This window comes from Pseudopodoces humilis, chromosome 20 (assembly GCF_049639895.1).
Source record: "Pseudopodoces humilis isolate 2021_Gansu_Grassland_sample_001 chromosome 20, ASM4963989v1, whole genome shotgun sequence".
Taxonomy (NCBI): Eukaryota; Metazoa; Chordata; class Aves; order Passeriformes; family Paridae; genus Pseudopodoces; species Pseudopodoces humilis.
In genome coordinates, this window is record NC_142219.1 from 8,174,253 (window position 1) to 8,196,557 (window position 22,305).

The 22,305-nt window shown below is 41.9% G+C and overlaps 1 protein-coding gene across 4 annotated transcripts in view; it reads left to right on the forward strand.

Moving 5' to 3' along the window:
• Positions 1–22,305, forward strand: part of HIC2 (HIC ZBTB transcriptional repressor 2) — a 71,995-nt gene that overhangs the window by 31,371 nt on the left and 18,319 nt on the right. For 2 of the 4 annotated variants that reach the window (XM_088065053.1, XM_005524391.3), the window contains exon 2: positions 8,399–8,468. The exons of the other annotated variants lie outside the window; for them this stretch is intronic. The gene's annotated coding sequence lies outside the window, so the exon portion shown is untranslated. The remainder of the gene's footprint in view (positions 1–8,398; positions 8,469–22,305) is intronic. 4 annotated transcript variants of the gene reach the window in all.

The following is a 22,305-nucleotide window of genomic DNA, read 5'->3' on the forward strand; positions in this document are numbered from 1 at the left end:
CATTCTTGACGCCATGAGGGTGTTTAATGTCTCTTCAGTCTAATGGGTACAACAGTTGAATGAGATTTGGATGTACCTGAGCCCTTGTCATCTCTTGCTGCTGAACTTGCTATTTGACCTCAAGCAAACTAGGCTGGGCTTTTCGTCCCTTAGGTGGATATAGGGCAAGTACTGTAGCTAAGTGCTTTTTGATTCTTAAATGCAGAAAACATAGTCATGCAAAGGACTAGTTGCTTTTCTTGTATGGTAAGAAGTACTGTGAGGTTTTGAAATCTTTTCTGTGTGCTTCTGCACGAAGTTGCAGAGAGTGAGATGAGAAGCTGGAAGAGATCTGCAGTTCTCCAAGCAGTGAAAGCCCTTTTAGCTCTGCATTCCCAAGCAGCCATATGGGGCTTCTGCCCAACTGACTTATTTCCTTGCGTGATGCAAATTCAGCTGGTGGCCCCCTTCTCTCCCCCTGGCATCTGCTATTCTAAGTATTCGCGTGGGTTATCAGCATTTCAGCTCCTCTTTGCACTTCCAGCACCCAGTTGCCACAGTCGGGTGTAGTCTGTAGTAGATACTTGTGAAAACTCGGCAGACTCGGAGGGGACTGTGGGCGATGTGGTAAGAAAAGGTGTGCAGGTGGACTCTGCAACCCACGTAGTCAGTCTCTGCCCTGAGGGCTTTTTGTGGCTCGTCGTAATTGCAAGTTTCTCACTTGGTTTTGCAGGACTCTGAAAGTTGCGTTGGAGATGAGAATTGGACCTTTTTCATCCTGTTGTGAAAAAGAAAGGACTAAAATATTGGGATAATTGGAAACTAATGAAATTGCCATTGTAAAGGACAAGAAAATGGTATTCTTAGCAATTAGCAAGGAAAAGCATTTCAGTCAGACTGAAACTATCTTCTCATTTGTTTGGGGAGTTTATTGTTAGCAGATGTTTAATTTCCATAAGCAATTAATATTTGGAAAGCTTAAAATTATTTTTATATATGTAAAAAAACGCTTGTATTTTACTTCAGTGATGGAGTAACCTCTCACACAATGTCTCCTCAAAGACCTCACAAAGGCCAGAACTGGGCTTCTTAATGCTTTAAAAGAAAATATGGGTATATGTGTAGGAGAGTGCAGAGGAGAGGGTAACTATGTATGGGCACAGCATGGAAACAACGGACAAAATACCTTTGAGGAAAGGGACAAAATATGCCAAAATACTTATCATCTACCAAAATACTTCTATCTACCTCTATCACTAACAACCCCTACTTCCCCTCCCAAAACCCCACCTCAAAAAAAAAAAAAATCCAGTTAAAAAACATCCTTGCAGATCACGTGGCAGCTGGCAAAGGCTGCTGCTCCTTCTGCCAGAGGCAGTTCAGGCTCTTGAAACAAAGCAAACTGGGTTGAAATTCTAGGCATTAAAATACTAAAGCAGCTGCCTTCCTGACATCCTGCGTTGGACTCTGATTTCAGTTTCGCTTCTGCTAGATCTTGGGTAATGTCATTGCTATGGTGTAACTGAAATGAAAACTGGGGCTGCTAATCTTGACATTGGGTCACCCAGTGGTAATCCATTTGTTATCTCTGTTACATTTGTGAGAGCACACACACCCACTCCCTTTAGACTGCAGTAATTTATTTGGCCTATTTTATGTCTGATGGTCACTTGAAACTGTACCTCTTGCCTGTCAGCAGCTGTAGTTGTTTTGCTAAGTGACGATCTAAAGCGAGAGTTCCTTGTGCAAATGTGTATTTTAGACACTGTCACCAGAAATCCAGTGGCTCTCCTCTCTCCCTACCCCTTTCTCCCTGTCCCCTTCAGCTGTTTAGATTTCAGGACACATGGCTTAAATGAACGTATGCTTGGAGTTTGCAAAATGGCTTGAATGACAGGAGAAATCGGATCACACAATGAGAGTTCAGAACCCAGCCACCAATTGGTACAGCAGGAGTCTGCAGCTCTCTTACGCTCATTATTGTCTCAGCATAACATCCAGCACTGTGTGTTTCTCACGTCCCCTCTGGAAAATGGGAATGCAATGGAAAGAAGCGGGCGGAGGAATGTCCCCCTCCCTGTGAGCTGGGCTGTCAGCCTCCGCTTTCTGTGGAACCCCCAAGGCCTGTGGGGAGCGGTGTGGAGAAGGGCCTGCACACCTCATTGTGCCTTCTTTGCTTACGCTGGAGAATCTCCAGCTTATCCTGCCAGTGCAGTGACTGCATGTGGAGGAGGGGGAGAGGTTGTGTTGCAAGCTCTGAGAAAATTAGTTGTCTCTATTTTATCTTTTGCAGCTGCAGCACTTTTTTTTTTTCTCCCCTCATCATTCCCCCCTCCCCATGCGAGTGGTATGTCTGAACCATATCCTTCAAAACCAGTTTTCTAAGCAGATTAGATGGGCAGCAGAGACAGCTATGCAATCAGGCAAAAATGTGCACTCAAGCCTTCATTTCATGCAGTGGCCAGAGCAGTAAGTGTCTACCACCTGCATTTTTTTTTCTTCATTCTCTCCCTTTGCTGTTATTCTGTAATGCTGTTGTCTGTCACTGATGTAGGCTGAAACAAAACCCTCTTTCTGACCCTTAATTATATAAAAATTAGGGAGGGGAAGGAAGTTTGGTTCCACAGTAATACTCATTAACATGAAACATAGAGCATGCTCCTGGGCTGGCATGCTTCACCATGCAAAGTGACATTTGCTCCCTGTGAGCGTGGGGAAGGGTAATCTGGGGATTACCCTCAGGTCCTCTAATACCAGTCCTCCCCTGACCAGTCTGGAAAACCAGTATCTAACTGCTCCTTTGAATTCAGTATACTCCCCTGGACTGTCAGTGCAAGTGAATTCGGTCTCTTGCTACCCCATATCTTTCAGTGCTCCCTATCAGCCTTTGTTGCATGCTAGGAATCTGACAATAATGGTCTTCACCTGCTTTGAGATATCATGGCAACTCTTAAGCATTGGTATTGGTTTCATGTCTGGTCTCTTATAGGACAATGAACTGAATTTGGGACTAAGCTCTCCAGACAAGTTTGGAGACCTTATGTCTTGTTCAGTGTGGGTAGAAAATGGGGATAGGTTAGTGGGCTGAGTGGCAGACCTGGGGAAGAGAGAATTGAGTAAGCCTTGGCTGTCTTCCAAGAGAGGAAACAGAGCAAATTGTCCCAGGAGCCAATTGTTGTTCCTCTGGAGGAGAGTCAGGAACCTGGAGTAAGGTGATGATCAAGTAATGCTTTTTCCTGTGAGTCTGGAGAAGCAGGGAAGAGAAGCTGTATGATAAAACTAGAAAAGAAAAATTGGGGGTTGAGGCTGGGGGGGAGAGAAGGAGAGAAAATAAATAATTTTCTATAAAGGGTATGAAAAAGGAAAGAAAGAGAAACTAAACTGAAGACTTTGGTGTACTTTGCAGGATAAGAAAGAATCTGCTATAAGCCCAGATAAAGAAAATTGTATTTCAAATACTGGTAGAAAACTGTACTTTATCATGTTGGCATGATGCACTTAATTATCTTCTGTTAATCCCTCAAAAGTAAAAAATTACTTTGAGAAGAGTTAAAAATTGCAAACAACAGAGACTCGATCTTGCTGGCAAAAAGGGGGTGAAAAAGTGGGTGGAAAGCTGGTTGAATGTGTCAACCACAAAAGCGGTGAGATATGGTTGTAGAGAATTCAGGTTTTAAAACACAAGGAAATCGTGCAGAGATATTTCTCACACTGACTTGTAAATAGCATCTTTGGGTGTGCAGCATTTCCAAATTTACCCTTGTTACAGGGGCAACTTACAGTAAGTTCCCACCAAAGCCATACACCATCTGTTTGAATTACTTAGAGGAAAGGTTTGTCTCCTTATTCCTCTTCTATTAGATGTGACAGATTAATGTCTTTGAGGGCAGATCACTGTTAGGCTAAATCTTTCTCTGGTTATGATTCCTTATAACTATAAAACAGTCACAAGGTTATGGGGTTTAAAAAGAGAGGTTTATTGCAGTTTCCAACACTGAAACTACAGGCTAAGTGCCTCTCCTTTTCATTTTTTTTTCAAGAATAAATCAAATCCATCCATACACACTCTGCCTTCTCTCAGATATACAGACCTGGGGGAAGAACACATACTACAACAGTTGCTTTATAGAGTCTACAGGAAAACTACTAAAATAACTTTCTGTGAGTGCATACTAATCTTCCCTCGGAGTCCTCTCCACTTGTTTTAAGAGCTGGTTGCTGAGCATGAGTGGGTGGCACCCCTAATGTTTGGAGCAGAACTCAGAGCCTTCAGCAGCTCCACCAGCAGTTGTTTCTACCCATCTCTCGTAAAAGCTGTTCCTGTGCCTTGGCTCGAAGCAACAAGGTATTGACCGTTCAGACATCTGTTGCAAACCCCCTGGTTCAATACCTGTCAGACTCAAAACTAGTCATTAAACTCGGCTGATGAACTAAATTCTACAGTCCTTAGGTCATGCCAGGAGCTGTGCAGGAGGCAGAAGGGTGCTGATATTGCAATTATTTAAGTTCCCTACTGAGGAAATTTCTGCAGGAGTGAGATTTGTTCATGATATTATTTTTAAGCCATTTTAAACAGTGTAGTTTCTTTAAAATGGAAACATTGTTTTTCTCCTAGAAAACCCCAGTGATAGCTTTCTGGTCACCCATTAAATTAATAAACTAGTTTTTACCAGAAATGTTACATTGACATGTCTATGCTGCCAGAATGGGAATACCTCTTTGCTTTTCTCTAACTGATCTAAAAGGTTTCACTTGGGATTGGTTCAAAACATTGCACTGGACTCCAGGTCATCCTTGAGCGCTCAGAGAGCTGTTGACTGAGGTACCTATTCTGCTGGACACCAAGGGCCCTAGCCATCCCCTGTGGCAGCACAGGTCTCCCAGGGGCCATGCTGTGCCACAGGAGACCTCAGTGTGTGCCTTGGGAGCTGCCTTCCAGCACGGGAGTCTCACTCAGAACTGGGGACAGGGTTACCAGGCTGCCAAGCTGCAGTGACTGAGGCAGTGCAACACTGTGGGAAGAAAAGCAGCCCAACATTGTACTGACTCAGAACAAAATTTCTCAGGTCAGGTCACCAAACCAAAATGAACTAACTTTGGTTTCAGTAATGTAAAATATTCCATTTCAAATGACACAAAATGTACTGGTGTTCACAAATAGTCACAAATAGGTTTCCTTTTTTTTTTTTTTTTTTCCTTGTTCCTTTCTTTTTAAACTTGTGAACTTCCGTTCTACATAGTCTCTAATTTCAGTTTTTCTGCCTAAATTGGGATCAGAGCAAATGTTGAAATACTGGAATTTCTTCCTTTCTGGGGAGGAGGCAGCTGGTGAGTAAGAGCAACCAGTTTCAGGGTTGGGACAACTGACTCTGAAGCCCTGTACATTGGGGCAGAGCAGGTGATGGAGGGGCAGATAGGCCGTGGAGGGGAGGGGAACACACTGGCAGGAGGAGGGAAGTAGGAGACAGGAATGAGAAACAGCAATGAGGGCTAGAACAAAAGATAAGGAGGAGAGAGCAGAAGTTTCTACTTGGTTCCCTGGACTGTTCTGTTTTTGTGCTGTTACACTGCTGGCTGTGCCTGGCTCAGCACCCTGTGCTTGGCTGAGTGTCCAGCAGATGTGTGGGAAGGTGCCACACCAAGAGCTCCTGTCCCAGAGTGCAGAAGGAACTCCTTGGAGAGGTCAGGGGCTGGGTGAGGTGGAGCTGGGGGGTCACACCAGTGCACAACCAGGCAGTGCTGCAGGGTGTCACTTCTGCTTGAAGAGCAGGTGGGTCCTCCTGTGCAAATGGAACAGGAGGTGAGTGCAGGATCAAAAGCTGAGCACTTCTGAATTCTCGTTGTGGCTCTGAGCAGGGCACTGCAGCCCTTGTGAGTTACATTCTCTGCCACTGAGTCTTTTTCTGCAAAGTAGAAAGCACAGGAATACTCTTCTCTGGTGGGACTGGGAAGGAGCTCTAGTGACTGTTCCTGACACTGCAGAGTGTTTATTACGCTTATGATTTTATTATTTAGCAAGTTTCTTGACTTTTAAAAATAAATATACCAAATTGATACACTCCATCCATCAGCAGTGCCCTCGAGGAATGAGTAGCTAATTAGAGAGCAGGACTTGTGAAAAGACAAACCTGGGTTATGCACAGAACAGGTTTCTCCAGTATTTATTGCCTATGTTACTGGCCAAGCTTCCTTGTTGTAATAGTCAAATAATCGGCCTGGGTCCTTTTGTGAATGGCTTGAGTCTGTGTGGTCCCTCCTTTGTTAGAGCAACTCATGGCTTCTGAAAGCTTCTGCACCCCCTGTTCTGAACAGCAGAGCCTGGTGGCACCAGCTGCTTCTGCCTGGAACAAATATTTGCATGTGACATTAAAAATAAAAAATCTAATTTCAAAATGTATTTTCTTTTCCTTATCCCCTCATTTTCTAGCCCTAGTTCAAACTCTGGAAATATTTGAAAGATTAATATATTTAGCTTTTGCTACAAGTATCTTTTAAGCAAGTAAAGCTTGAAGAGGAAAGAGAAATCTTCAGAAATAAAACAGCAGCCAGTGTTTGGAAATATTTTAACAATAGACCATATGGGAGTCTCAAACTATTAAGCTTTATTATTCAGAAGGCGGAAAATGTGGTTTGATATTCAATTGATATACAGCATAAATGAGAGCCGCAAACTCGGCTCCCTTGAGCTGGGATTCAGATGTTCTCTTGAATATAATAACCAATGCTTTGGCCTAGTTCCACAGAATGCATCCAGCCTGCTGATCACAAGCCAAGAAACTGTAGGCCTTTTTTCCCCTTCCCCTCTCTTCTCCAAAGTACTTTCCTCTCCTGCCAGCATGAGCTTTTGGCCTGAATATAAATCTCCTGATACTGGATGTGTATAGAAAGTGGGGAGGATGCTAATGGTGCACAGTAGTGGAGCTGTGTGTGTTTGTTTTTCTTCTGCTTTCATGATAAGGTTTTCCCCTCACAATGTGCTCTCAGGGGATTACATTGGTCATCCTAGGTGGGAGCTTCTTTGTTCGTGTTTCACTGTTTATTTCTTAGTGCTGTGGAAGCAGGTGAACATTTTTTGGGTTACTGTGAAGTGGTTCCAGAGACCATGAGAGTGTGAAAATTATTGGAGGGAGAGACTGGAAGTGGTTTCAGTTTCTATTCCTTTTTTTTTTTTTTTTTTCATTTTTTCCCTGCTTTAATTTGCATATATTTATATTTGCCATTACCACTTTCTATCATCTCTCTCTTAACTTTCTCTCCTATGGGGAAAAGAACACATAAAAGCTGCTTATAAAATATTACATACATGGATTAAGATTGCCTGTATGCAAAAGGAGGCTGAAAGCTTGATGCTGTGATCAAGTTATGGCAGACTGGATCACCCATTTTATTGACACAGGATCCTTTTGGTACCAATATCCTCAGCTGTGTTGGGTCCTGTCTCTTCTATCCTCTCAGGATCTCTGTGGTTTGTGATTTCCCCTGAGTTGGCAGGAAACACCAGCATTAAGGTATCTTGCATTTTTCTCTAGAAGTATGGTGAGCCCAAGAAAAAATACTCCCACTTTACGTGTGAGTTCAGGAATGCCTCTCATGTAGAACACTGGAGAGAATATAAATTATACATGCTGAATGTGAAATTTAGTTTTGGCTCCTGTCTTTTCTCCATTTCTCTTTTCAGTTGTTCATGATAGCTTAAATTTTCCGTGTTTTTGTCTCAACCCATGCTCAAATTTTTTCCTTTGGGGAAAACTGGAGCAAAATCAATTTTAGTGCAATTTTTCAAGCCTCCTTGACTTGCACTTACATCTGTTTGGTGTGGGGGAGTGGAATTTTATCATAAAACATTTGATTTTTTTAATGTCTTCAATAAGCATCGAAGATGTGCCAGGTACTTTCTCAGCCCTTTTGGATGAGAAATCTTGCAAGCTAAGAACTTAATAAACAAAGAAGTTCCAGAACTCAAAATTTCCCTGCTGTTAATATCTTCATATACCTAAGGAATAAACCAAGTTTGAACAAAGCAGATCTTAAGACTTGTAAAGTATAAAATGTCACAGGCAGTACTGCTGAGATCTGTGGCTGAAATAACTGGTTTTTTAAAGATATTTCCAGATCCTGTTGTCTGCCCAACTTAAACTCATGTTTTGACACATGAGATGTGCTAGGCAGCTGCTCTACCTTCATTGCAACTGTGAGTCTGTTTCTGTTGGTGAAGCTGCTGTTACAGGTGTGTGATGCTCATCTAAACAGGGTCATTGATTGAGACCAAGGTAAGTTACAAATTGAACGGAAGAGCTATTCCCAGTTAACTTCATCATCCTAATGAAAGATGCAATTTGGAATAGTTAATAAGGAATAGCTGTTCTGGAATAATCCCTTTTTAAGACAAACCCTCACTGTTTCTATAATTACATTCCAGGAAGCTATTCTGTTCTGAATCAGCATGGGATAGAGTGCCTAGAAGACGTTCAGACCAAGCACAGCTAGCGGTGAGTGGGCAATACACACCGGGATGCCCTATTGCAGCCATTCCAAGTGAGCAGCAGAATAGCCCAACTCGTTGCCTGTGCATCTCTCTAAAAGGCAAAGTGAAAGTAAATATGAAAATCACGGTACAAAGGCCTCTGTCTTAGCAGGGATGAAGTCTGAGCCGCCTGTTAGTGTCTGAACATCAGCCTGGTGTTACGGACAGAATGCATGTCTCAACCCGTAACTGATCACAATTTGATTAAATGTTGGGGTGTGGAAGGGACTTGTGTGCTTTTTCCCAATGTGTATATTTACATCATTATGTGGGAGCAATCAATTTATCAAACCCATCTGATTATTCAATAGTGGGGAAAGACAATTGGTTGGAAGAACATGTGTATTGTTTTTAAGGCAGATAGAAAATTGGTTTAAAAGAAACTCATGCAATTCCTTTCTTTTGAGGAGAACCTACATTAACAAACCAATCAAGGAAAGGGAAATCCAGTAATTGATAACCACCAGTAATTTAAAATGCCATGAAAATTTTCCTGCAGCATAAAATTTTGTGCTTGTCCTTGCCAAGGAGAATGGGCTGGAGCAGAGGTAGCGCTCTTGTGCTTCAGCACATTGTAGTTATGATAGAGCTGCTGTTAATTCATAGTTCTCTTGACTTTTGGAATTTATCTGTTCCCTTAAAAGGGAAGGTGGCAGCCTGGAGTGGAGAAGCTCCAACTGCAGCCCTCTGGATGTTAATCCACCCCTACTTTCTTAAGCCTCCTACTTAAATCATTATCTTAATGAATCACCATTGCTGCTATCTTCAGTGCTACACAGGAACATGCAAATTTCAAACAGCCTGGGGGAAAGCCCTTCTTGTCTGTAAAGTGCTCTGATACTTGCATTTAGTTGTTACCATGATAGATACCTTGGATACTACTTTCTGCCTAGCCCCGTGGATGGATCCTGGGGTGTAGCTCTCCTCCCTGAGAAGCGATGCATGTGGTGATTCTGCTACTGACTGGGAGCACAGCTCAGGTGGTTGAAGGCACATCACCATTGTCCTTCAGCTGAGGGCCTCCTGCCTGTGCTTTCCTGTAGCTGCAGAATGACAGGAGGAAGATGATATAGGGCAGTGAAGATGGGGGTCCCTCCTTAACTCTGCAATTGCCATTTTCACTTTGGGCAAGTTTCTTCATCTCTTCACTTGAATTTTTTTCACAGCTTAAATAAGCCATGCAAATGTTCATGGATCAAGTAAATTTTCTTCCAAGTAGGTATCAAAGAATTTGATACAATAGGAAAATTACTGGCTTGCTAGAAAAACATTTGTTTAAGGAAAAACTGAACATAGTGAAGCCACTGCAAACTGCCTCCAAGACTTTCAACATTGTGTTGTCCAAATTTTTCCTTGATGATTCAATTTGGCTACACACTAAGTTCGCCCACTTCAGTTCTCCCAGTTGATCACTTGAGAAATCTTTATTTGTAAATGGTGGATATGGAGAGAGAGCCATGATGGCAAATCTTTGTGGTTATTTACAATATGTATTGAAAGTTTTGATTCCTTTATTCATTAAACCAAGAGCTGGAGAAGCTGTTTCATGCAAATGTCCTAGATGATAAGAAACACCCTTCTCAAATTGCAAAGTCAATTCATCTATTGTCCCTTTTCTGAGGCTTAGAAGTACAGTCCATTCCCTTACTATGGGTGGCTTTTCCTTACTAGTAGTAGTTCTGCTTCTGGAGCAATTGCAGGATGAATGTGCAAGATACCAGGTGGACAGAGATCCTTTTCAACTAGGAGAGAACCTTATTAACAGAACTGAGCTTAAATGCATTTTTTGTGATAACATTATCAGTTGTCAATTCCTGCTGGGAGAGTTATGCCCACAAGAGGCCAGAACATTTATCTCAAGGAGGGCACCCTCATTCTCTCATTCTTAGTCAGGTCTTCTCTGAAACAAGTTCAACTGGAGCTGGATACTTTCATGTGAAGAAGAATGCAGCTTCTCAGTTGGTTACCAAAGAAAGGAGATGTGAACAAACAGTACATGCTGACTTTTCATAGCTCAAAGCCTCAACAGGTGTCCAGGTGTAAGGCAGGAGATATGATCTGCTTCATCACCTGTTTGTGCACTCCTTTCTGGAGAACAGCAAAGAACTAGCTCTGTGATTCAAGTGACTCAAACTTTTTTCCCTGCTTGGTGTGCCTTGGAAGAGACTTCCACTTTCTTGTCATAGTGTTAAAGGCACTCGTTGCAAACTGCTTTACAGTGATAACTTTTCTGCTTATTGTGATCAAGCTGTTGTGGTCGAGATCCTGGCTGGTTCTGATCCCTCATGGAATGGCAGCATTTTATAATACAGGGGGTAAATTAACTGGGGAACCATCTATTTGATTCAGCACCATGAGAAGTGTCAGAGCAGGGATTTCAGAAGAAATATCATGAGGGTGCTGTACATGTGTGTATAAATGTGTGTGTATATTTCAAAAGAGAAAATAGAGGTGACTGACATTTGAAGCTGAGTACAAAACTTAAACACAATTTTTTCTCATTCCAGTCTTGGAAAGTCATGGAGATGGGTGTGGGCAGGTCTCTGGCTGACTTTCTGAATTGCCTTTATGTCAGAACTCCAACAAGGGATTTGGTGCAATTTTTCATCCTATTGAGTAAAAAGGATGTAAAAGTAAAAATGTTCTATCCCACATAGTTTCCTTAGGAAACTGAAGGAAAGGGATTCTTCTTCACAGATCTTAACACACCCAGTGAATTTTTGCAGGCACTGTGTGCAAAATATTCAGTAAATGGGATATCCAAAAGGAATGTTTCAATATGCTGAACTGGATTACTTGATTCCTCCAGAAGTTTTTGCACACTGTCTTATGCTTGTGGGTAGTTGTAGATTTTTTGTCAATGTACAAAGGTTGTGATTTCTATAGTTACCTCATTTAAATTCAGAGGTTTGTAACTATGGAAGTAAAATGTGTCTGTGCTATTATTTTGTTAATCTGTCCTGAGCCACTTTTGTTAACTGTGTGTTTACTCAAATTACCTGCTCAGTTTTCTGGTCAGGTATGCTAAGATTCAGTATTTCGGTTTATAACTTTGGATTTTGTTATTTTTCTCCTGACGTGTTACAACTGCCTGCCAGAAATTCTGAAACTGTGGTCAAACAAACTGCTCTGATGTTTCCTCCCAGTGTTTGCTAATTCAGCAGCACTTGAGCTGCTTATAAGAAGCACAGAGAAACTGCAGCTGAGGACTGTGAATGGCAGTGCTGTGTGAACAAATGATGCACACAGCACTACACAGGTAGAGGGGTTTTAATCTGCAAGCATATCTGTCATTAATTTTAAGGCCTTTAGGAACCATGGTAGCTCAGCTAAGAGAGGGGAGATAAGCCAAGCAATTATATGGAACAGCTCTGTTTGGTGAAGCACATCTTTTGGGATTAGCAGGGGCTCATGAGGCAGGGTAGTGATTTGTGCATCGCACTGCCAAGTCTGACTGATCCTTCAGGACAGTCACTTTTAAGTGGGGCCTCCTGGGAAATTTCTTTAGACTGGGATATTGGCTGGGACAAGACTGAGAAAGTTTCCTTGGTTTGTCAGTATAGATTTTAATGCAACAATGCTCCCCGCTGCTTGCTGGGGAGAACCACATCTTTTCTGCTTCTCTGCTTTGTGGACCTTCTTGCTGGGTGTACAGGTAAAAGAAAGCAGCCATGAGCTTTGAGTGACTGCAAACTGCTGTGCTTTTGGGAAGACTGACAAATGTCAGGGATTTGAAAGATGAGATTTTGAGTGATTTGAATTGGGTAAAAAAATTGAGAGAACTGTGGCAGCAGTTCTTGGGAGAAGAAAAATGTCACCTGTTACCTCAGCAGACTACTTAAGAGCACTCTGAAGTGAGTCCCCAGAAAGTTCTTGCAGAGAGACAAAAGGGCAGCTGGGAGGAAATGCTGTACTCCCTGAAGAAACAACAAACTCTGGATGTTTACCCAGGCTGGTAAACCAAACAGAAACCATCAGTGTGCTGCTGGGTAAATCTGTGGTGTGCCAGTGTCTTAGGCACTGTGCAGTTCTAATCACCGCCTTCAAAGGGAGTGGAGGGCTAGGAAAGGTCTGGAGAAAAGTCAGTCCCTGTGATTTCTCTTTGCCATAGAGAAGAGATGACTTATTACAGAAATTGCAGATGTGTTGTATTGTCATGAATGGGGAGTAGGGAGTGATCCTTCACAGTTCCTGTGTTTGCTAAATTGATTCAAAGCAGGCAAAGAGGAGGCACTCTGTCAAGCAGCAGTTACCACGTGAAACTCATTGCCACAGGGTGTTATGGATAGCAGAAGTCTAAACAGATTGAAAAATCGATGAAGGACAGATAAGTTCTTATTAAAAGTGATGGCCTGGGTGCAACCTCTGGATCAGGAGATCTTTAACAATTGCACAGGGTGTAAGAAGGAAAAAGACTGCCTGTATTCTACGTCATTGCTTTTCCTCCCTCTCTGCCATCCCTCACTTTTTTTTTCTTTTTGGCCCTATTCTGGCTACTGCTGAAGAATAGAGAGAGATAGACCTTTGCTCTTATTACATGGCTATTTTTATAGTTCAAAACTAGAATGGAAACTAGCTATCCTGCAGTGCAGGGAACTAGTTTTGCCTTGCAGTCCACAGGTATGTAAAGCACACTGAAATGAAGTGAATTAGGAATCAAATGCCTAAAAATGTGTATGTGTTATAAAATACCTCTGTAGCTGGCATCTTTTTAAAAAGTCTGAGTTAACAGGAAGCTGAGCTTGTTAATGAAGTGTAAGTAACTACAATGTTTCCAGTTACTTTTCACACTTTCTCCTCTAAGTACTACAGTCGCTGATAGTGCACCTAATGAGCTGACTTGGACATTTTTAACTCGAGTAGCAGTGACACCTTGGGTTGGGAGCAGAGGATGGCTGCCCTCCACAGAAAGGACTGGGAAGCAGGACAGAGAGGGAAGAGGCAGAAAGTTAGGAAGGAGGCTGAAGATATTAAAATCCCTTGTATATGCACAAAAGCATGAAAGTGTAACACAGAGGAGGGCTTGTAGCTGTGACTGCAGCAGCAACAGTCGGTTGATATTTGGGAGGTGAAAAAATCAGTTTTACATTTTGCTAGACGACGGTACTGTAATACAGCAGTGCCTCCTGGCAGGGAAAGCAATGTAATGTAAAGCAATACCGCGTGGAAGAGCAGTTGGAGAGCTGTCAGAAGCTGAGTAGCTTGGAATGCTTCCACGTGAACCTGGGAGCAGCGAGCTCACTGCAGCGTGGCATTCCCCTGCCCCGAGGAGGACAGCGGCTGCAGCATGGCTCCACTCTCTGGAGAAGGCTTTTCTAGGCAAAATAGCAAGAGTTTCTTTCTTCTCATGGGAGATTTCTCTTCCAGCTCACAGAGCCCTTGTGAGTTGACATGCCAGGCAGTGCTGGGGTAAATGAGTTTGTACCTGTCAGCTGCCATCACCTGCCACACAGGAGTACTCCAGGGCACAAGGCTGCCACAGGGGTAGCAAAGGGCAGGAGCTCTCCAGAGTGGGCTGTGGATCTCTGGATCTGATCTGATGGGGTGAACAAGGAAGAAATTACTTTTTTTTTTTTTACTTTTTTTTTTTTTTTTTAATGTTTGTGTTTCCAGAGGGCTTTGGTGCAGGGCATTGGCTTTTATTCCAGTTTTTAGGTTCTGGATACACTTAGTAATCTTATCTGTGGTTTTTACCTCCCCTCTCTACTTGCCCCCAGCATTTTCCTTCCCTTCAAGTCCACTGCCTCACTGTGTGTATTGCTACTATAAATTGCTTTGTATGAAGGGTCCTGTTTCTTACTTGAAGCCTCTGGATTCTATTAAGTAATTGGTGGAAAAGCTTGTTTAAACATCACAACCCTAAGTTATTTTTTAAATTGCCCTTTGAGGTGGCTGAAATGCTACTGAAAGATTACTTTCCTTTAATACTGGACAAGGAACTTCATTAGGGAAGAGAAATAGTGTTCTTACTAGACTATTTCCAAGTTACAAGTCATCCTTCTTATAAAGAAGGGATGTACAGTTTTATTTCCCCTGGTTGCTTCTCCTTTCATACCAGCAAAATGGCTGTTTACAGAAAGGAGCAAAGAAGGTTTATTGGTTTTATTCCTTCAGTGCATCCAAACTTTCTTTTGTCAAAAACCTGTAAGAACAGAATGATGCATTCTGTGCATCTCATATCTAGCCACAGCTTGAAACCAGCAATACTGGTAAATTATCCAGGGAGATGGTCTCAATGTGACAGTTGTCCAGCATGATGTAGGACCAGGGCACCATGTCCAATACAGCACTGCTTTTCCTGCTTTATCACCTCAGCCACACAACTGGATAATTAACGTGGGTGAGCTTGAACAGCACCCTCCACCATACAGCTGGCAAAGACTTCATTTCAGGTTTCCTAAGTTTGACAGGTCTGTGCAAACAATTAAAGTGTGAATTTTATAAATGGAAGTGCCATCTTGGGAAGGAATAAACAAATAAAGAACTTAGTGCAGAAGTGCTTTGAGAAATATCATGGATTATGAAGGCAAACATGAATTTGAAAGTAGCATAGGAAGGTTCCATGAAACCCTGTTTCTTCTGCACTTTGCATATACCATGGTGTTCGATCAGGTGAAGGTCTGTATTCTGTTTCTCTGCTATCTTCCTGATAGAAAATTAAGCTTTATCTTGTTATTTTGGCATGTGTATTAAGATTTTTCTTGAAAATAAGATTTTTCTCTAATATAAAGTGCTAAACAAAATGTGGACAGATGCAATCACAGCCTCTCAATACATACACCAAGAAAAGTGAAGCAGAATGTGGATGGTAGGAAATGGATGCATCACATCTAGCTTTCGTTGGTTTTAGTAGTCTTTGATGACAGTTTGTGGGATATTCCACTGAAGTCAGTAGATGTAACAGCTAAAAGCTACTGAATTGAACAATCTTTTTAGTAACTAGGAAGAGAAACTTGAAATTACAATGGCTACCTTAAGCAATTTTCATAGATCTTAATGAGCTTAGATCTGTCTTAGGCACTGCTTGTGTTCTGCCAAAGCTTTAAGGAAGGACAGAATCCTCAATTGCAGAAAGTCTGTCCGTGTGCATGAGTACAAGAGTTTATTCTGATTGATGAAGCTGCCTTTGCAAGGAGACCTTCAGGCTGTTTTTGCAGATTTTTATTTAATCAGTAAAAAAATTTCAGTTGAGAAAACAGGAAAAATTTAAGAAATTCAGGATGCTTGTTCTCTTTTTCTAAGCTGGTGAATAAGAACTAGGTCTAATGGGAGGCCAACATTTCATAGCTCTAGATTTTGAAGGACAAGGCAATGTGAATTCAGTTTTAAATCATCAGCTACAGCTTATTTTTCTTTATGGAAGAGTTTGGACTTAAATACTTAATATGGCAGATCCAAAAAAGAAGTAAAAAATTCTCAGTGGAATTTTTGAATTTTCAGGTATTATGATTCAAATGAGAAAATGTCTAATAAAAGTCACTGGCTGTTTATTAAAATAATAAAAAGAAGAAAAATGTCAGCTGGATAAATACCTATGAATTGGAATAAATGTTTCAGCTGGAGATAGTGCAGCTCTGGTTAGCAGAAAGTAAGACTGAATTGAGAGCAGATTATATTTGGTTGCAAATCGATATGGCTTAGTAGTTACCAGCCACTGATCATCCTTCATGACCTAGAGTATAAATGTAAAACAAGATTAAAATTGGTGGCTTTCAATTACTTCTATTTAAATCCAGTCTCTTCTACCACTGAATAAATAAATAAGTAAGTAAAAGCATATTTAGCTGCTGGCATGACATTGCCCTGGCTTTTCCTGTATTTGCAATGGTTTGATACACAGCTAAAGGAAACTCCCTCTGTGTGTTCATATATGAAGTCTCTCATGGAAGAGTTGATCTATTTTTTCCCCTCCCCTTCATCTTTCTCATCTCCAAAATGGGGGCAAGTGAATTTTGCATTTATGTTTTAAATACTTCTCAAAGTATGTGAGGCTGAAGATATCTCTGAACTTCTCAAAGTATGTGAGGCTGAAGATATCTCTGAGTATAAGTACACCTTGCCTCCTATTTTCCTGTATTCTGTATTGTTGATACAAATTGCAAGAGAGCCCTAAAGAGGTTTTTCCTATTTTACTCCTGGTCACGTGTTTGGCACTGCAAATTTGAACATTAAAATTAATTATGGCCTTAGAGACAGACAGTCCAACAGTGAAATAGCTTGTAATTTATTTGAACTCTAAAATTCCACCCCTAAAAGTTGTGTAAAACTTTCCAATAGTTTATTTATATATTATTTTAAGAAAAAAACCACCTTAATTATGAGTCTGGTTGCTCAATAAAAAAGAATAACTATTTGGCTAATCACTGCTGTGCTCTAGATCATTAATTTTCTTGTTAATGACAGAAGGATTTTTTCTATTTTCTCCTTTAAAACCTTTTCAATTATATAACAAATGTGCTTGATTTATTGGGACACTCTCTAGGATTTTATGCCCCAAGACAGGCATGTCATGAAATAGCTGGAGGTTGGTGAGGAACCTCAGTTGGATTAAAGGCTTGCAAGTACTGACAGGAGTGGGAGTTGAGCATTTGGATGGGGGCCTATACAGAGGCGTGTGGACAGCTCTGTTCTCAGCTACTCCCACTTTAAGGAATAGTTTTGTTTTGCTCTCACCTAGAAATTCAGATTTTTCCTATGGGAGCACACAGCCCTGGGTATGCAGAGGGGTTGTTCGTAAGAAGAACTGGTTTTCCCAAAGCCTGAAAAATTTTTGTTTGTGGAAAAATGAAGTGACTGATTGCACTTCTGTACTAAATGTGGGGATTTTAAAAAATGGCTTCTTAAATAATTTCTGCATTAGATGTGTCACCAAGTCTCAAGGTTCCTGGAAGTACACATTTTCTATGTGGCACAATTATAAGATACAGCTGGGCCTCCATTTGTCTGTTTGGGATCCCAGATCTGCTCTGTCAACTTGATTTCAAGTTGCTTGAGAAGTACAGGACAGTTTGTATTCTAAGCTTTCCTGATAAATGTGTGAAGTTCAGAGGTCTTACCAGGCTGGCTGCTAACTGGCCAGGAAGTCCCTAACACTGTGGCTGGCAAAGAATAAAGAAAATGTAAAGATGTTAAATTTTGGTTATGGGAGGCTGTTCAGCATTATTTAAATTATTTCAAATTTGAATAAATAATATTTGAATATTTGAATTATTTGAAGTCCTGGTGTCTGAGAACATGGAGTGGCATTTGCAACTGATGTTTGCCTGGCAGTAAAGGACCCAGCATAATAAATAGCTGGCTAAGTAGTAAGAATTCACCTGGCAATTAGTGCTGATTTTTATGGCTACAGACTTGAGGCCTCTTGAAACTGAGAAATGCCAGTAATAAGAGGGTGTTTGTAGGGGTAGATGGATTTGGGGGGCTTTGAGGTCCTGCTCATGTGTTTAAGAATGAAGTATCATTCAAACTGGAATCAAAATGGAATGTCCTTATTCTAGATTTATTTGAACAGAAATGGTCAGTGAGATGAAGAGATTAATGGGATGTAAAGTATGTGAGAATTTCCCTTTACTTCCAGCTTGCACTGGACTGATGAACAGGGTTCATTGAATGCGCTGTTTCACCCAGTCCTTGAGAAGTTATAAAGCAGAGGTGGACTGAAAAAGCACTTGAGAAGAACGTTTAGCTTGGCAATGCCTTCATCCCCAACAGCTGATTGTGATGCCTGGAGCCAGTTGCTGTAGGGGGATGAGCAGATAAACCTGATGTGTACTGAAACCTGGAAATTGCAATTAATTAAACAGCATAATAATTTATGGATGTGGTGGATTCCTTGTAAGTTGGGCTTTTCATCAAGATTGGTCCATTCATTTTTACTCACATACTCTCCCTCCTAAAAGCTGTTGCAAGAGTTGTTTTCTGGAAAATGAAGGCACTTGTGCTGCTGAGGACTAAGAAGGAGATCCTGCAGAGCCCTACAGGGCTCCACCTCTTAGCCCATGTGTGCTGCTCAGCAGCTTCCCACATCTGTCGGTGCTCTGGCTCCCTGATCAGTACTACAAGATCCTTTTCATGATGGATGGCATCGGGGCAGTTCTTCATGCTGAAGAATTCCTTTGAATTGTGATGCAGAGCTATGGCTAAAACCAAGTAGCTCTTCCCTTTGTATTATCTGTGCCACTCATGACACAAAAAATGTCACTAATGTGTTCGCTGCCATAAAAATTTTCTTACTATCTCTTCCAGCTGCTTAGGCCAGCAAGCTAGCATGCTCCAAGGTTAGTGATGAATTAGGTTGAAATTGCCAAGGGGTGTCTTTCTGCACTGACTTGAAGATGTATGAGGCTCGCTCTCCTTTGTTCTTCCTTCATCCTGCTTTAGCCATACCTGCATTGTGCCCTGTCAGCATTTTCTGCTTGGGAATGGCTGAGTGGACTTTGCTCTGTTAGCCGTGCATCTTTGTTTATTTAAAGGAGATCTTCAGCATGTCTATTTGGCATAAATTGGTTGCGAATTTGCTGGTAATAAGCAGAGAGGAGGGAAAGAAAAGGATACTTGGAGCCTGCGCTCAGTGTCTCCCGGCAGTGTCCCCTTCCTGCTCTGGAGGAGGACTCTTGCTTGTCCCTGCGCTGGCTGGCCCCTGGAGCACAAGTGCTCGGAAGCCGCAGTGGCAGGCTCGCTGTCTGTCTGTCTGTCTGTGTGTCTGTCTGTCTCCGGGATCATGTGGCAAAGGGGCCGTGCCTGCGGCTCAAGCGGCTCCCCCCGTGCGAGGAGTCACAGGACACCACGGCGCAGCTCCAGCTGGTATGCACTGGTACCGATATAATCCCGCAGCCTGTATCCATGAGACACAAGTGTGACATGGGAGGTATTTAAGGAGACACACCTGTTCTAGGCACAGGCTGGGTATTGCATGCCTTGGAAATGGAAGGTTTTGGTGGAGCAGGAAAGACTCTCATTTTATCCTCTGGAGGGCTTTGCTTCCTTCTTTCTCCCCAGTTGCACGTTATTTTATAATTCCCTAATATTAGGCACTCCTGGAGCCTGTTAGCACCGGGCTGTTTCAAACGCCAGGCTGGTGCTTGCAGGAAAGAACAGCCTCTGCTCTGAGTGATGGTTTGGATGTAACTGCTCCCAGGAAAGGGCAGAGAATTTGGAGAATGTCGTCTGTGTCTGGGGTTGGGTTTTTTGGTCCTTTAGATAATTTAGATTTTGTGTTGTGTTTACCAGTATTTTTATTATAAAGCCTCTGTCTTGAAATGTAGAGCAGTAAATCACATAAAAGTAATACCATCTTACAAATTTTTTACAAAAATATTTTGTCACTTTGGTTTGAAATTTTCGAGTGTATTTCCCTCTCTACTTCCCATCTGCCCCCATCTCAAAAATTACTGTGAAACAGTTACTCTCCATAAGAAGAAGCAAGTAAATACAAACTAAATCTCATGGTTGCATAGCATAAAGAATTAAATTGCTTAGATTTTTATCTCTCTTCATCTGACACCTTTTTGGCAGAAGATAATTTTTTTTTTGCTATTGAAAAGGGAATGTATTAAGATGAAGGAAAAAGAAATTGCAGGGTCTGTCATATGATTTGATTCCATCTGTCTGTCATATCTTTCAAGTAGGATGGAATTTTTCTCTCAAATTTGATGTGCCCTTTTTTGATGTTAATGTGAAATCTCCTAGTTTGCCTTAGTCTCATTCCACATGGGCCTTCTTTCCATGGATTCCTGCTCTTGGTGAGGTGTTAAGTGCTTGTTGGTTTGGGATAGCTTCCAGGACTGGGGCCAAGGCTTCTCTTACATTTGATAGACTTTTAGTGTGGAAATAGTAGCAACTGGGCAGTCTTTCCCTCCCATCTTTATTTTAAATAAGATTTTCAGGTAAACGTCCAGTATGTCAATTGTTTGCAGAACTAAAGTAAAGGCTGGTGGAAATAAGAAGGAGGGTTGTGCTCTAGGTTAGTTTTGGCAGTCAGGTATTTCAGGGGGAAGGTGGTACTTCTCTTCTGTAACAGCTTTGCACTCTGAGTGTGGTGATCTGGAATAACCAGTCCCAGTCCCTGTCCCCAGACTATCCTTCTCATAAATTAAAGATTGTTGGCAGGGGAGAAGATCCTGGGAATGGAGATACCTCAACTCCAGCCTCACTTGGCCTATGGGGTCATTGACCCTTATGACAAGGGGGTATAAATATGTATATTTTTAATCCTAACCTGAAAGACGATTCCAGCTATATGCTGGTGTTCAGTTTGACGAGATCCAAGCCCTCAAATAGTTTTCCTCCCTTGTGGGCAGACACATTTTTGTACATATGAATGTAAAAATACCTTTGATTATGCTACTGAGAAGCAGAATATCTTGTTGTAAGGAAAGAATCATCCCTTCTAGCTGTGGTGCCTCCCAGGCTGGCTTTGGGCCTCTGCAAATCACATTTTGCTGCATAGCCTGAGGTAGACACAGCCTCACTATCCCTGCTAGCTGGTAACAGTGGGCTCTCCCTCACCTCTGTTCCTACTGGATTCTCCCAAAGTTAATAGATGTACAATCAAAAACTGAAGATACTTATTCTGGGTTGTTTTGGGATTGTTTTTTCTTGGGGGTGGGGGTGATTTGGTTTAGTGGTGTTTTTTGTTCCTTAACGGCACCCTGCAAAATGTCCTGGCTGAGTTGTTTCCAAATACTGGCATCTCCAGGGAAGGGGTTATAAATTGCTAATTTAAAGCCTGCAACAGGATAATTAACTAACCAGTTTGATGTAAATGGCTTAATGGAGCTTTACTAGCTCCTTTGAACTTAAAGTAGCACTAAAAAGTAAACTGTAAATACCTTCAAGGAACGTAGTGGCATGTTTGAATGTGGGGCTGCTTGGCTGTAAGGAGCAAGCCTGCTTGACTTGCCAGGAATCCACTGGCCTGTGTGACAGCAAACATGTCAAGGGGGTGAGGGGATCAACCAGGCACCCCTTGGGGAAGGCTCTGCAACTACCTTGGTTCTCAGACAGCACACACACTCTGATATATCAAGCTTTCAAACCTGTCCTGCCTGCTTTGGAAAATTTAAATCACAACCTCAGTTTAAATGCAACTGTAATGAATTTCATCAGGATTGAAGGAAAAAAAAAAACCAACAAAAAAACAACTGAAAAACCAAAACCCTGAGGGGGAGGCAGCCACTAGAGTCCACCCTAATTTTCCTGCAGTTCTATTTGCATTAAAGTCTTTTGGCAAGTCCAGGCAGAAACACTTATTATACTTTCTTTCAGAAGACCTTGTTACCCACTGAATCTGCTGAGACAATGTACTGCAGCCCTGCAGCAGATTCCAGTTTCTGATGCATTTGGGGGGCTATGGGGAGAATCTCCAGACTTTCACTCTTGCTAGGCTGTTACAAAGTTCCAAGGGAGTAAATCAACAACCATTAATCACCTAGAAATTAAGGTCATTACAAAGTGGAAGCATCTTCTGTAGTTAGGCATTGATCTCACTTCTGACTATGGAAACTGAGGTGTTGCAGAGGAGAATTTCAGGCCCAAAGGCCCACAGGAATATTCCCTCGAAGCTCTTCCCGGTCCCAGTGCTGCTCTGCTCTGTCTTCTCACTGTGCGTACACCACACAGAGTCCACAACAATTCTAAGAACTTTTTCTTCATTGTTCCTCTGTCTCACAACCATCTTTCACCTATTGCCAGCAGCCTTCCTGGATACCAGAGGATGTTTTGGGAGTTGAAGCACAATCCTCAGTTACTGCTGTGACCTCTGACACGTAGGATTGGCTTTACAGCCAGCTTTGTTCAAGAGT